At 43.2% G+C, this 14,421-nt stretch overlaps 1 protein-coding gene across 3 annotated transcripts in view; it reads right to left on the bottom strand.

Moving 5' to 3' along the window:
• The window catches only part of Ca10 (carbonic anhydrase 10), a 483,666-nt gene that overhangs the window by 182,070 nt on the left and 287,175 nt on the right, over positions 1-14,421 (bottom strand). The gene's annotated exons all lie outside the window — the stretch shown is intronic.

Raw genomic sequence — 14,421 nt, forward strand, 5'->3', positions numbered from 1 at the left:
GCTATAAGACCTTCTTGTACCTTCTAACATCTCTACTCTCACCTGATGCCACTCTCTTAGTTCTGCCTCACATGGGCCACATTACTGTGCCCTGACTGTTCCAAGCACACACCCACCTCAAAATTTTCATAGGTACTTCGACACCAGTCTTTGCTCAACGTCCCCTTTCTAGCAGATATCCACATGGATTGTTACCCACATTATACAGGGGCTTGCTCCTATTTCATATTTAAAAATCTCTATGTTGGGCCGTATTCCCTCAGTGGCACCATGCCCATTTTACCACTATTGCGACCCTCTTGCGTAATTGGCCTTCAAACAGCTTAGTACTACTGGAGGTGTATGAATTGCTTAGGGGTGGACACAGATAGGTTCTGTAGAATGAAATATGTGGTCTTAGCTTTATAGATATAGAATTTAGTGCCCGTCACATAGTAGCTACTCAATAAAAAGAGAGAATGAATGGGAAGTGTGGTGTGCCGGAGGCACACAGGAGTAGCTGACTGCACTTGCTCAGGGAGAAGCAGATCCCGAAGCTCTCTTCTGAGAAGACCTGATTCACTCTCAGTTTTGAAGAATTGGAGAGTATTAGAAAAGGAAGAAAGCGCATGTTTCTTGGAGGCTCTTATCGTCATGTGTAGAGATTCAAAGGAATGAATAGTCACAGTTCTTCTAAGGAGCTCTGAATGATTCTTGATGGAAGGGGGTCTCGGTCCCCTTCGCAGTGGAGCAGGCAGGAGAGACAGCCTCATTCAGGCCTCTCTCCCCAGCCTCCTTTCCTCCATAGCCATCTGCTAGAGGTGTGCTAACAGCTTCTATAAAACCTCCTCCCTAGGCTCCCCCAAAGCCAGTACGTGCAGCAGGATCAAAAACCCATTGCCATTGTTCTTGAGTTCTCAGTAGTCCTCATTGTCCACTATGTTCAGAGAGTCCAGTTTTATCCCATGCTTTTTCAGACCCAGGCCAGCTGGCAGTTTGGATGCTCACCTTACTAGACCTGGATGGAGGTGGGTGGTCCTTGGACTTCCTACTGTTCAGGGAACCCTGATTGCTCTTTGGGCTGATGATGGAGGGGGACTTGATCGGGGGAGGGGGAGGGAAATGGGAGGCAGTGGCGGGGAGGAGACAGAAATCTTTAATAAATAAATAAATTTAAAAAAACAAAACCAAAGACAAAATAAATAAAACCTCCTCCCTGGCCCTGACCTTTCTGCCCCGGGAGGCCCTTTGTTTTCTCCTGTTTCGCTTCACTTTCCTCTGTTTTCAAGAGGCATAAAGAGTCCAAGCCAAGGTAGGGGAGATTTTTCATTCCTTTCTTTAAGTGTACCTTTGCTAAAGTCCAAGTACCATGAAACAAGCTGGCAAAATGCCTCTCATGGTCACATACAGCACACGCAGAAGGCCTTGTGGGCTGAGCCAGGCCGCGTCGTTGGATCCCCCAGGCAGCAGCAGGTGGATGTGAGGCACAGACAGCTGCAATCTAGAGGACAGGCCAGATGGGGGATGGCTTCATTCGTGTTTACTGACCATGGTCTTCTGAAAAGACATCTCACCTACTGAGGGGTAACAGCCACCACAGAGCTGCTTTCCGGTTCCGCCCCCTCATCTCTCCTGCCTAGCTGAACTTTCTCCTGTCTGTAAGGACTAGGATACTAAGGCGATACCCAAGGATGCTCACCATGAAGGGAGCGGGGTGGAACCTTTCAGTTAATTCTCCTTTCTGGGCCTCAGGCCTACCTCATGCTCCAGAAACTGACTCGGATATGGTGATAGCTGTTACACATCTCCAAGGCTGTCTTCTCAGCTCATACTCTAGCAGGGCCAGGTCTAGGGCAACTGAGACCCTCCCTTGAATGCAAATTTTAAACAGGCATCCAAAATCTGAAATCGTCATGAATATTTCACTTGTTATATTTATACAGTAAAAACTTTCAGCGTCAAGATGAATAATGAGTACATTTCAAACATCAGCTCCAACACAGTTGAGGCCAGTTGTGACCTTACCCTAATTTAAAATGTTGATAGCATCCCGACCCTGGCCTGAACTCTCCGTTATCACAGTTTTTTGTTGAATCTGTCATAATGGCTGTTTCTTCCTTGGGACCTTTATGTAAATAACACTCCTGGACTTTGGGATATCGATCTTTTATAATATGCCCATTTTTTTTAAATGTGCTGTCGCTTTTCTAAAGGCACAGTGGGCTGATCACGTATTACTCATCTCTCAGATATTTTTGCTCTGTTGTCTTGACTCATCATAAGCAGGCTTCCTCCTCCCGCCAATGAGTGGTCACTAAGAGGCAGGCATGGTGGTGCTGGAAACTGTGCCTGCCAGCTCCCCGCTCAGTTTGTCTGTACCACCGTCTACACTGTTCATTTTTGGCAAATTTGGTAGCATTTCCCGAACTGTTTGTGAACATGAAGGCAAAACAGCCGAACGAAAGAAGCATGAGTCTTATAATCCAGCCTAATTGAAACAGAGCAGGGAATCACTGGGCTTGTCAGAGGCAATACTCTGTCAGTTCCATCAGTTGTATGCAGTCAGCGTGTGGGAGAGAAGAGCAGGAGGAACGAATACATTAAAGGCTGGAGACATACCGTAGGAGACAGTATTGAAAGTTATTTAACCAACTTTCCCTCCTCTTCTTCCTCCTCCCCCAATCCTCCTTCTCCTCCAGCTCCTCGATTCTTTTGGGACCATCCTTGCAGTAGCATTACAATGTGTAAATCCAGAATATACTCTGTACCAGTCCGTGCTATCAGCACTTCACATGGATTGACCCATACCACCCTCATTCACAGCCCTAGAAGCGAAGGTTGATTTTTTTTCCCCTGTGACACACATATAGATGAAGTCACAAGCTCATAGAGAGGTTAAGTCACCAGCCCCAGGTCCCTCAGCTCCAGTGTATCAAACCCAGCAGGAAACCAAGCAGTCTGACTTCAGAACCATTAACCAGGATATGGAATCACACGTGTGTCGTGCAGATCTATTGGACCTCAAGTGTTTCACTTTTGCAAATGCTTGTTTTTCTTCTCACTGTATGCAGGGGTTGTCAGAGCTGCCAGAGAACAGACCGTGGTAAGGTGCCAAGGCTGCTTTTAGTGGGCACCAAGGACACCTCCTGGGACATCTTGCGCAGCTAATAGTTCCTAGCAAGTACAGGTGACAGCGAGGACCCTCATTTAAAGCTCCTTGCTGATACCTCGGCTTTTCTTCAGGCCAACAGGTTGTCCACCCTCCTCTCATCTTTGCCTTTCTCAAGCTCAAATCAAAGACACTGCTTGAGCAGGGGACGTTCGTTCAAACTTTTGACTTCAGCACCAGGGGAGGCAAAGGCAAGTAGATATATGTCAAGGCCAGTCTGGTCTACGCAGTGAGTTCCTGGACAGTCAGCATACATAGTGAGGGGTACATAGTGAGACACTGCCAAAGAAGCCACTTGCCTCTGTAGTGCTTCCACTGATTATGTGAGATCACTCTCTGAGAGGCTGTTAGCACTTCATCTCTCCACTTTGTTGGCACAGGAGCCTTCTCTTGACTGACCACATGAACTTCATGCTCTTGTTGCTCGAAACATCATGGTGATGGGCACTCACTGGACAGAGACCATAGGGCTGGGCTCTGGCAGTGGAAATGAGCATTTAGCTCCAGGAGGCCAGAGATTCCCGTGAGCTTTCTGTGAAGTGGATGGTGGCTATAAGGTGCTATATAAACATGGAAGACTCGAGGGGTACTAGCTACTGAGAAGTGTAGCAGAACATCACTAAAGAAAATGTCCTTCCCCGGAGATGACCGTTCTGGAACATCTACAGTTGATATGGTAGAAACAGCGCCAAGGTGCCTCTTGAAATTCTGCTTTGAGTTCCAGTGTGAATTTTTCAGCTCCGGCATAGAGAAGCATCTCTTAATGGATAAACAATGGGCCACTTCACAGGCTGTTGAGGCAGTAGGCGAAAAGCTATTTGGAAAGGTTTCCAAAATCTGGAATCAGTGTGGAGCTAGAAGCTGGGAAGACTTTCACCTGGCAGGTTTCATGACACTACCCATTTTCTGTAAGCCCTCAGCTGAGTGTGCCAATGGCCTTATCATGTGGCCACCACCTTTTCCTACAGCCTGTGCTCTTGGGGGATGGACTTTTGGTTAGCATTGACTCCCTTATTCTCTGGTGTCTGGTTGGGTTTGACCAAGGAAGCAAAAGAATGGACCACGGAAGCAGCAAGAAGCTGGCATGTGCTTTTCTTAGCTACGGTTCATTAGATGGGTTGTGTTCCCCAGCTGAGTTTTTTTTTCTTTTCACGGCAGCCTTCTCTATATGACCCTTTTCGTCCATCCTTCCCTTTAAAATAAGGGGAAAGACAGATGCCTTTAGACAAAGGAAAACCTGGGGTTAGGATTAAGGTTTTCTTACTGAGTGGGCACTGCACCCTCCTTATGGTTTCTCTACGTTCTGCACATATGTCATATTGTGACTCTCACTTATGTATCCACTCCATGTTTTACCTTCTCCCTGTCGCCTTTTAAGCAAGCTCCATCATAACAGACTGGATTCACCTGGATTTGAACTCAAGCCCCTCATTAAAAAAAACAGTTTTGTCAAGATGAATATCATTGGAACATTAAATCTACTGGATATTAGCAAGTGGTATTGAAAAAAATGTTCTAATGTATTTGGGAGATACAAGGTTAAATAATTTATGTCACTAACTATCTTGTTTTTTATTTCTCTCTGTAGGATTTCATATAAATATGTGTTTATACAAAGTACATATAACTAAAAGAGGAACTCTTTCTCTGTGTATTTATGAAGTTATCTACAGCAAAATGTATTACTATTTTAGGAATGGCAAAATGTGAAAAAATACACTGTTCTTGAAATTGGTGTAATACATGTCATCTTCCAAATATTTTTGCTTGAGGAACTCTTTTTGGACAGAACATTTCATAGAAATATAGCTCTAAAGACAAATTTTAAAAACTACCCAATTCATGTTGCCAGTTAACAACATGCACAATACAATGCCTGCACATTTACCCTAATATCACATTGTCCTTTAGCTAGAAATAGATTATTAAGCCCTCGCTTGCTGGTAAAACCTAAACGTATTTCGTCTGATCCTTTTCCTAACCAAACAAAAAACTTTTGTCAGTCTTTGCTCTAGGATAACAACTCCAAAGAATGCCCACCATGGATGCATTCAAAACTTCTGAACAGCCCCTTGTAGCCTTCCTGTACTTTCTTCCTGTGATTCTTAAAGCTTTTGAAATCCTCACCAAGGCTGCCGCTTCTGTGGCTGTAAAGATTCATTATACATTAGGGATTGTCAAAGCTGCTGTAGAACAGAGAGCAATGAGGTGCTGAAGCTGTGTTCAGTGGGGGCGCCAAGGACACCTCCTGGGACATCTTGCATAGCTAACACATCCTTGCAAGTAATAGAGGCTGCCGGGAAAGGCCTTGTGTTAAAGCTCCATGCTGATGCTCAGAGACAGCCGTCAGGAGGGAGCCTCCCAGCTGAAGGTGACACAGCCCCTATGAACAAGATGACAACAGGATAAAGGAGAAGGGAAACTGGCATTTATTTGGGTACCTACTATGTGCCAAGTGTTGCACCGGGTGTCTTCATGAGCACGGCAGCATTTTAATTGTCATATCAGCTGAGCAAAGTGTTATAAGACACATTGTTATAAATGGTCATGTGCTGTGTGAGGTCACTGAGACGCTAGCTCTGGAAGCAGGGTTGGCCCTGCACACATGCTTAATGACAAGTGTCCTCCAAAACTCCTGTCCTGCATAAGACTGGGCCCTGTTTCTGTAACAGGGAGAAGGGAAAAACAGCATGCAGCTAAGGGCACCAAAAGCACCATCCTTGAGAACAGCTGGAAGGCAAAACAAGCCATCTCCAACAGAGCTTCCTATTGTTTATGCCATAATATAAAAATGTCTGCAGTACAAATGAGAAGCCGGAAGTCCAGGCATGGGAAGATTATTCACAGAGAGAAAGCTCGATCAGGAAGTCCAGTTGACTGCCTCAATTTCCGCAGTTTGCTATGTTTGTGAGACCCCTGAGTTGATGATGTTCCCCCAGTTTGCTCTCCCAATCAGTTTACCCCAGTCATCTCTGCTGAATGCTGTAGACTCCCAATTTGATGCTATTTGCCTGGCTGTCTGCTGCCTCTATATATCTTGCTATTGGTTTACTTTTGCTCGCTACCTGCTTAATAGACTTACTCCTTCAAAAATCAGTCTATCATGGCCCATTCGCTAGATCCTACGAAAGGACTATTTATTGGTCAAATTTTACAAACTGGGACAGTCTGGTTCAGAAATGGAAGAGGTTTGTCTGAAGCTTTAGTCAGACTAGACCAGAATCTAGTCAAGATGGTTTCTAGTACATTCAGGAGTGACCCCCCTCCAAAAAAAAAACCTTCATAGACATGAGGAAGTCAAGAGTAGATGATTGGGGGTGAGGAGCACTCTATGTTTTCCAGAATTTTCTCTTAAAATGCATAGGATTTATATATTATACAGCTTAGATATGACTCTCACTTCTCTTTCCCCCCTCCCCGCTCTAGCTTTTGTCCCCCCCCACTCTCTCTATTTCTCCATCTCCCTCTCTCCCTCTATCCACTAATGTAGAAAATGATGTGACTTTAAAGAAACAGTATCTATGACTCATCTCCCCCCCCCTCGTGTGTGTGTGTGTGTGTGTGTGTGTGTGTAAAGGTGTGCTCTCCAGTTCTTGTAAGTACAGAGACCTAATGTCATTGCCAGGTGTCTTCCTCTATGGCTTTCCACATTTTACTGAGTCTGAAGCTTGCTCTTTCAGGTAGGGCCAGCCGGCCAGTGGCAACCTGTTTCTGCACCTGTGCCCTCTAGTACTGGGGTGACAAATGCGCAGGTCCATACCTGGCTTTTATACATAATGTCCTTGTGCCTATGCAGAAAGTATTTTTTTCCACTGAACCCTCTCTTCAACCCTGGTTCCTTATATAATATTCATAAAGGGTTTATAACCAGTTGACATCAATAAATTCAGTGTGTTGTAAATCTTTGTATCGTTTTAGGAGTTCACCTCACTAAATGACTTTTTTTTCCCCACAGCCTTCAGTTGGTAGAGGTGGGCCCCAGGTGTTCCTGGGATAAAATGCTGATGCTTCTTAGCTCTGGTAAAGAGATCAGCATGCAACTCCTCTGTGTACTTACCCGGGACAGAGGAGAGAGCCAAGACATAGGGCCTGGATGACTTTGGCCTAAGGGATGGTGACTTGCGCTCATCTCATTCAACTAGACATTTCCTGCTCATGGCTGTCCTCATTCCTCTTATAATTTGGTTACATAGCTATCCCTTCCTATGACTGCCACACCTCATAGGAATTAGTAGATTCAACTAATCATGGGTTGAAAATATTTTTTAAAAAATACGTCTGTACCCCTTGTTATTATTACCTAATTGATGCAGTATAGCATCCATTTACATAACACATTCTATTAAATATTATAAAAAATTTAGAAATTAATCATACAAGGGACAAGGCTTGCATAGGTTATATGCAAAAACTGAGGCATTTTATACAAGGGACTTGGGATATCTGCTGACTTGGGTACCTATGGGATGGGGGTGTTGGGGAGTCCTAGAACCAATTCTCAACAGATATCAAGAGATATCTGTATCTTATGTTACAAGTCCTGTTTTCTCAAAGAGAGACTAGAAGACCAATCTTCCCAAACTCCATCATGGGAAGGATACAGGCCTGAGCCATGTATCCTCCAAAGGGACGGTACCCATGAAGGATTTGGGTTGTGAACCATATAGGAAGTGGTGAGCCAAAGGGCACTCACCATGCTGGCATTTGCCATGGTGGTCACTTCTTCTTCAGGGGAGCTAGAACAGAGCTTTAACATCTAGACATGGGCAGCTCTGGGGCTGAGGGACAATGGTTGTGACATCAACCCTTTTATGGACACAGTTTCAACAGAGTTTTGGGACATTGCCTCTCTGGCCACTGTACTGGGTGCTGAACCTAGGGCTTGGATCTGCACTGCAAGTACCAGCACTGAGCTATATCCCTGGTCTTCTTTTTACTGTTAATTTTGAGACAGGGTTTCACTAAATTACCCAGGCTGGTCTTGAATTTTCTCTGTAGTTCAGGGTGGTCTGGAACTTCAAATTCTCCTTCCTGAGTCTCCTGAATAGCTTAGATTACAGACCTGCAGCACTGGGCTTCTTTCTAATTTCAAGGCTTGGCTTTCTAGGTCTCCTGGAGAGACTATGAGTCTCCTTACGTGCTTTTGTTAGTCGATTGGTTTGGTTTTTTGAGAAAGGGCCTGGGCGTGTAGTCTAGGCTATCTTGGAACTCATATAACTCAGGTTGGTCTTGAGTTGTGTGGCAGCTCTTCTGCCTCAGCCTCCCAAATATTTAGATTACAAGCATATGCCACTAAATCTGGCACCGCTTTCTTGCATCTAGGATTGTTATTTTTATATCGGCCATCGTGATTGCTCTTGGTTGCCACTAGAAGTAGATGATCAGATACCACTAGAAAAGCTATATATGTATTTTATTTGTTGCAGGATATAGAGAAATCAAGATGGAACACAGCCAACTTCTCTCTCCTGCTGGCCAACTTCTATAGTGCCAGATGGAGCCATGCAGGCTGCCAAGGGAGAAAAAGCATCAACAATTTCACCCAACTGTAAACCCTGTGATCTATAATACCAGCCTGCCAGACAAGATGTGCTCACTAGTGAAATAGTGGCATGACTTCTATGGGCGTAACCAACTACTTTTTGATTTCATTTGAATCCTGGTCCACATAAAGGTATTCAAGTATTTTAAACCTGTTCAAAAGTCTATGGCTGGAATGGGAATAGGCCCTGGAAGGAACCTACTACTGTTGTTTTGCTAAACAGACAGTGTGTCAAATTGTTTCCTAAAGATTATGGTTTTATCCATAGATTAGTTTTCCTTTTGGCTTGGTTAGAGAAGTGTCTGTCTACAATGGATAATGCTTATTTCACAGACTCATAAGTGGTCAGAATTCTCAGAAGAAGTGACTGTTGAGTGCTCAATTCTAAATGGAGCATCTATATTACCCCCTTTAAAGCCTCAGAAAACACTGAGGAGGAGGAGGAGGAGGAGGAGGAGGAGGAGGAGGAGGAGGAGGAGGAAAATGGAAAGCCCGGAGAAGGGGAAGAAGAGTGTAAAATATTATCTTGTTGTTATGACATGGTTATTGCACAGATGAACTCTCAGAAGCAATGTCTACCTGTACAAGACTTGCACAAGATTGGCCCACCAACTGTCTATCATGGGTGAAGGATGGGCTAATAAGGCCCCACCTGTGTCTTAAGGAGCAAAGACAGTTAATGGTTGTTGAAGAAGAGAGAGTCATGCTCCTTAGTCATGTAGCCATTGGTTAATTGCCTGTGCTCAAGTAAATGAGCCGCCACTACACATACGCATGTTTATGTAAGCAGCCTTAATTAAATCAATAGGTCACAAGTGCACAAAAAAGACAAGACAAGGGTAGGAGGGAACCTGTTAGGAACAAGCAAGGGTTCAGTGTGAAATTGTGAATGATAAATAAATAAATGAATGATAAATAAATCTTTCCCCCTTTAAATAACCCACTATGGACACTGCTGTTTGCAGCTAAGCTTCCTGACCTTTTCTGCCTAGTGATAAGAAGTACAGCTCATGGGCTGATAGTTCTATGCTTGGTGCTGTGACTTAAAGCATCTTTGGGATTCAACCCTTATTCTCCCATGTTATGCCCAATGACCTGCAACCCTAAATTTGGCTCATTACCTCTACTGGCAGAGAACTTGCTTCTCACTGAGATTACTCACATCGCCTCTGCTTTGCTCAGGTCAGAATTTCAGGGTTATCACATGAAGCCATTGCCAGAGAGACCTGGGTGCAACTCTGCCTCTGCCATGTTACCCAGGAAAGGACTTGCTCACTTTTTTGTCTTTGTCCGTAAAATGTGCATAGCTACAGTGATGTGTAGTGGCTGTTGTGAAGAATGTGAGTGCTGTAATAAAACACAGCTCCTGACATGTTGATAAACAGCTACATGCATAGAAGGAGTGCGGATGTGGAGTGTTCTTACACGTGGTCCTTCTAGAGCAGGATACTTCTTAACACTTTTTTATAGCCCTCAATTTCAGAACAGACATAGTTTGAAACCACTTTAAAAAGAAGCGAGGCATCTACCAATGTGTGTTTGCAGTTGTGCTGTAGGAAAATGTTACACACATTATAATATTTACTGTCCCTCAATTGCTTTCCCGGCAGAAGAGTGGGGCACCGGAAGATGCTCTCGATTCGCATGAGGGCAGGCATCTAGCAAGTGCCAGGGCAAGCTTCATCATCCATGTGTACCAGGGCCCTTTTGATGCAGCAACAACACCTGTGAATTGAACAGGTAGGTCAGCAATAGACTGCTTGATAACCCCTGAGGATTTACATGGAGAAATCCCAGGAACTTTCTGCAGACTATCTTCAAATATAAGTAAGATTTGGCTTCTGAAAGAGCAATTTTCCAATGATATTTAGTCTCTAGAGAGTGAACAGAAGAATCACACCACCCACCAGAGAGAAACAGAACAGAGAATCAGACAGCATGAGCTAGGAAGTAGAAGAACTAGTGGTCTTGATGAGAAGGAAGTTTCTTGTTAGTGGGTCTGGTCTCCCAAAGAGGCAACTCTTAGAGTTTAGTATAAAATGGAAAGACTGGCTAAAAGATCCTGAAGATCTTTTCAGCTCTGAGACCTCTGATTCTCTGAGAGACAAGAGCAGCACTAACCTTATAGAAAGTTTTGGAGTACTTAGAGTCTAGTGTTTTGACACAGGCACTGTATTTAGAGAGATCCTCAAAACTTACATGTGGAGGTCCTGGGCTTTTCTCATGTGTCTTTATTTCTGGTATCAGGACTTCTGCCTTGAGCTTTAATAAAAGTAGCTTGGACTGAAGGAAACCAGGCTGATCACTTTCACTGGTCATCCTGGTAATGTAGCCACCTCTGAGGCCAGAAGAATCTCAAACATCTTGCCCTTTGCTCAGTATTAATTCCCTCCAACGTGACAACAGATTAACAGCTTATTCCCCTGACAGCCTTTGATGCATTTTTAAATATCAACCCCTGGGGATTATTCCTCTTTTTTTCTCTTATTCTCTCAACTTCTAGGCAGCTGATTAGAATTTCAGTTAAGTTGGAATACTCTTTTAAAGTGGGCCCTCTCAGTATTAAGCAAAAGTCACTGAACTTACTAGAGGTCTAGCACTTTTGATTAATCTTTAATTGGCATGTCACTTTAATTTTCAATGCTTCCTTTCAAACACAGAGCTGTGTGCAAACCACAAGCTCGTTATCTGATCATTCTGAAAGAACTGTCTACCAGAGACTAGGAAAAGGATGCTGCATAGCAGTCTCTTTCCGGGAATTGGCTTGGTAAAAAAACAGCATTAGCAGATAGTGGCGTTGAAATAGGTCTATGATAGGCCTCTGTATGAAGAAGACAAGCATCTTCTGAGCCAGCTCACTGGATCCAATAGGGAGACAGACACTAGTTGCAACACAGTGTACCTATTGTGCTCTGTCAGCATTAATTTATCCTTGTTATTTATCTTGATGATTTCATGTATTTGTTGTGTGTGTTACATCGCTGAAAATGTGCTGTATAATTTGATTTCCTCTACTGAGAACAGAAGAGCCACTGGAGGCACCGCAATGAGCAAAGAGGAGTCATGGTAGAGTCATGGAGAAGGATCCGGAGATGATTTATGTGTCTTTCTTTTCCTATTTGCAGTTCATTAAGTCACTGTCTTCCGAGATGACCGAGTGAAAATTAAAGCACTTCAGAGAAGAGCTTGGGGTTCAGCATCATTAGAGGAAGAGAAATGGGTGCCTTGATGAACCTGACTGCAGAAATCTATAGAGCACAACTCAATCAGCCTCCGCATTGATCCTGGGTGCTCAGAGGTAGGTTCAGGATTGAACAAATCTTTTTAATGCACATTCTTTCCCTTTGAAAAATGACATATGATGTATGAGAATGATATAGAGATTGTCCCAGACTTCAATTCATAAAGGGAAACTGTGTTTGCAGGGCAAACCAGGAAGAGAATGGCTAGTCTTCATGAGTATACTCCTCCTCTGGTTCTCACCCGGGTCCTGACCAGCATCATTTGTAAATGTCAGCTATGGAAGAGGAGGAGAGGGAGGAGAAGGAGAGGAAGGAAGAAGAGAAGGGCAAGCTGCTCACTGTCAATATGATCTATCTATCTATCTATCTATCTATCTATCTATCTATCTATCTATCTATCTATCTATCTATCTATCTATCTATCTATTCAGGCCACTTAGGTTTCCCTTCCCCTCTCCGCCTGCATGTTCAGAGACCAGAAGTCCACGCAGTGTTGGAAAGAGACTTTGAGAAGAACATGCTCTCTCACTTCCACAGGGAATGAGAACTGCCATGTGAAGCAATAAGACTTTGGGTTCAGACCAGCTTGCCCTAAGTCTTTGCTTTTTCACTTACTTTGAGACCTTAAGCAAGTTGCTTAAATGATCTGAGCTCCAGGTACTTCAGCTACTAAAAGGAGTTAATGAACCATTTAAGATGCTTATCAGGGAGTTAAAGGTAGTCAGATGAGATCTGTGGGCAATGGCCACCATCCCAGTTCATATGTAAACTGCTTCATTTTATGAGCATTTCAGATTATGAGCAAAGGATCTATATGACGAGTCTTCAGTCTCTTCTGTCATTTGAGACACTCAGGATTCAAATTTCCAAGTGTGAGGTTTATTCCAGAAATGAGATCCAACTTAATTTCACTACTCTGATTTTATTTTTTCTAAGAGGATAATAAGAAGAGTTTCCCTAAAGTGACTAAAAACAACCCTGTCATGTGTCTGGCTGTTCCAGGATGTTGCAGATCTATCTATCTATCTATCTATCTATCTATCTATCTATCTATCTATCTATCTATCTATCTATCTATCTATCTATTATCTATCTATCTATCTATCTATCTATCTATCTATCTATCTATCTATCCATCCATCTATCTATCTATATCCAGCAGAGTTTCCAGGAAACATTAGCCTTCCTCTTTATCATTATGATATCATGGAATATAAAAGTGGGACCCTCCTCATCCTTTGCATGTTTGTGTATGAGTGCATACAGAGGCCAGATTTCAACCAACCACAGGTGTCACTCCTCAGGTACCAGCTTTTTTTTTGGAGAGAAGGTCTCTTACTGGCCTGTACATTACCACATAGAAGAGGTTGGCTGGTCAGCAAGACCCGCTTGTCTCTATATTCCTACCTCTGGAATAGCAAAGGCACGGGACCATGCCTGAGGTTTTTCAAACATGATTCTGGGGATCAAGCTCGTGTCTCTGTACTTGCAAGGGAAACACATGCTCATCTACACTATCTCTGAAGCCCCAACATTTCATTCTTAGGATCACTTAATGATGTTGGATATGAAAAGCTATATCCATTTGTTAATGACTGAAGATTGTGACTTGAATTGGAAGAGTAATTTGTCTAAAGGCCACAGGGCTGAAAGCAGGAAGCAAACCCAAACTACTTTTATTCCAAAGCATTGATCCTCTCCAACGCCAGTCTGAAAATGAGTTAGCACCATTGCTTTCTCAATAATGTCTTTTATGTGTACATGATCAAACGTGAACCTGTGAGAGATTTTTCATGCTTCATGTATTATATCTGTAAGAGGTTTACTGTGAGGACCTGCCGTTAATTCAGGGCTATTGTGAAACTTTTATTACTTATACCTACTAAATTTCAGTTTTCATTCTTTTCCACAGGAAGCTAGATTTCTGGGGTTTTTAATCAGTTAGTCCTTTAATAAAATTCAATATAACACCTGCTTTTCAAGTTAGCGATCCCTCTCTCTGGTCAAGGGCAAATTTGGATGATGAAAGATGTTATATGCTTCCAGACTCTGAAGCCAATGATATTTATCACCCCTGGTTTAAAAATAGGAGGGCAAGTGCCATGAAGCATTTTATCTTTCCAATGTATAATTAATTACCTTGTTTAAAACTCTTATGAAGGAGGTGTTTCAATGTTAAGATCACTACTTTACATTCATTCATTAATCTACTTCTTTTGGAAATATATATTAACAGATAAAAAAAACTGTGCCCCAGAGAGATGTATGTCTTCTCTCCAAGTTAAGGGGGCTCCCAGATCTGGGCTCTGAATTTAGGGCATTTCTCCCTAGACTATCTTGCCTGGGTCTCAATTCTAGTCTTTGGAGTATGTGTTCTTTGTGATTTATTTCTATTGTGGGAAAGACCCTGATGGAACCAGCACTGTGTAGATTAACCTCCATTTGCATCTAAACTCCCCTTGGAAATGTGGGTCTTGGAACTGCTGTGG

The sequence above is a fragment of the Microtus pennsylvanicus genome, chromosome 11, assembly GCF_037038515.1.
Source record: "Microtus pennsylvanicus isolate mMicPen1 chromosome 11, mMicPen1.hap1, whole genome shotgun sequence".
NCBI lineage: Eukaryota > Metazoa > Chordata > Mammalia > Rodentia > Cricetidae > Microtus > Microtus pennsylvanicus.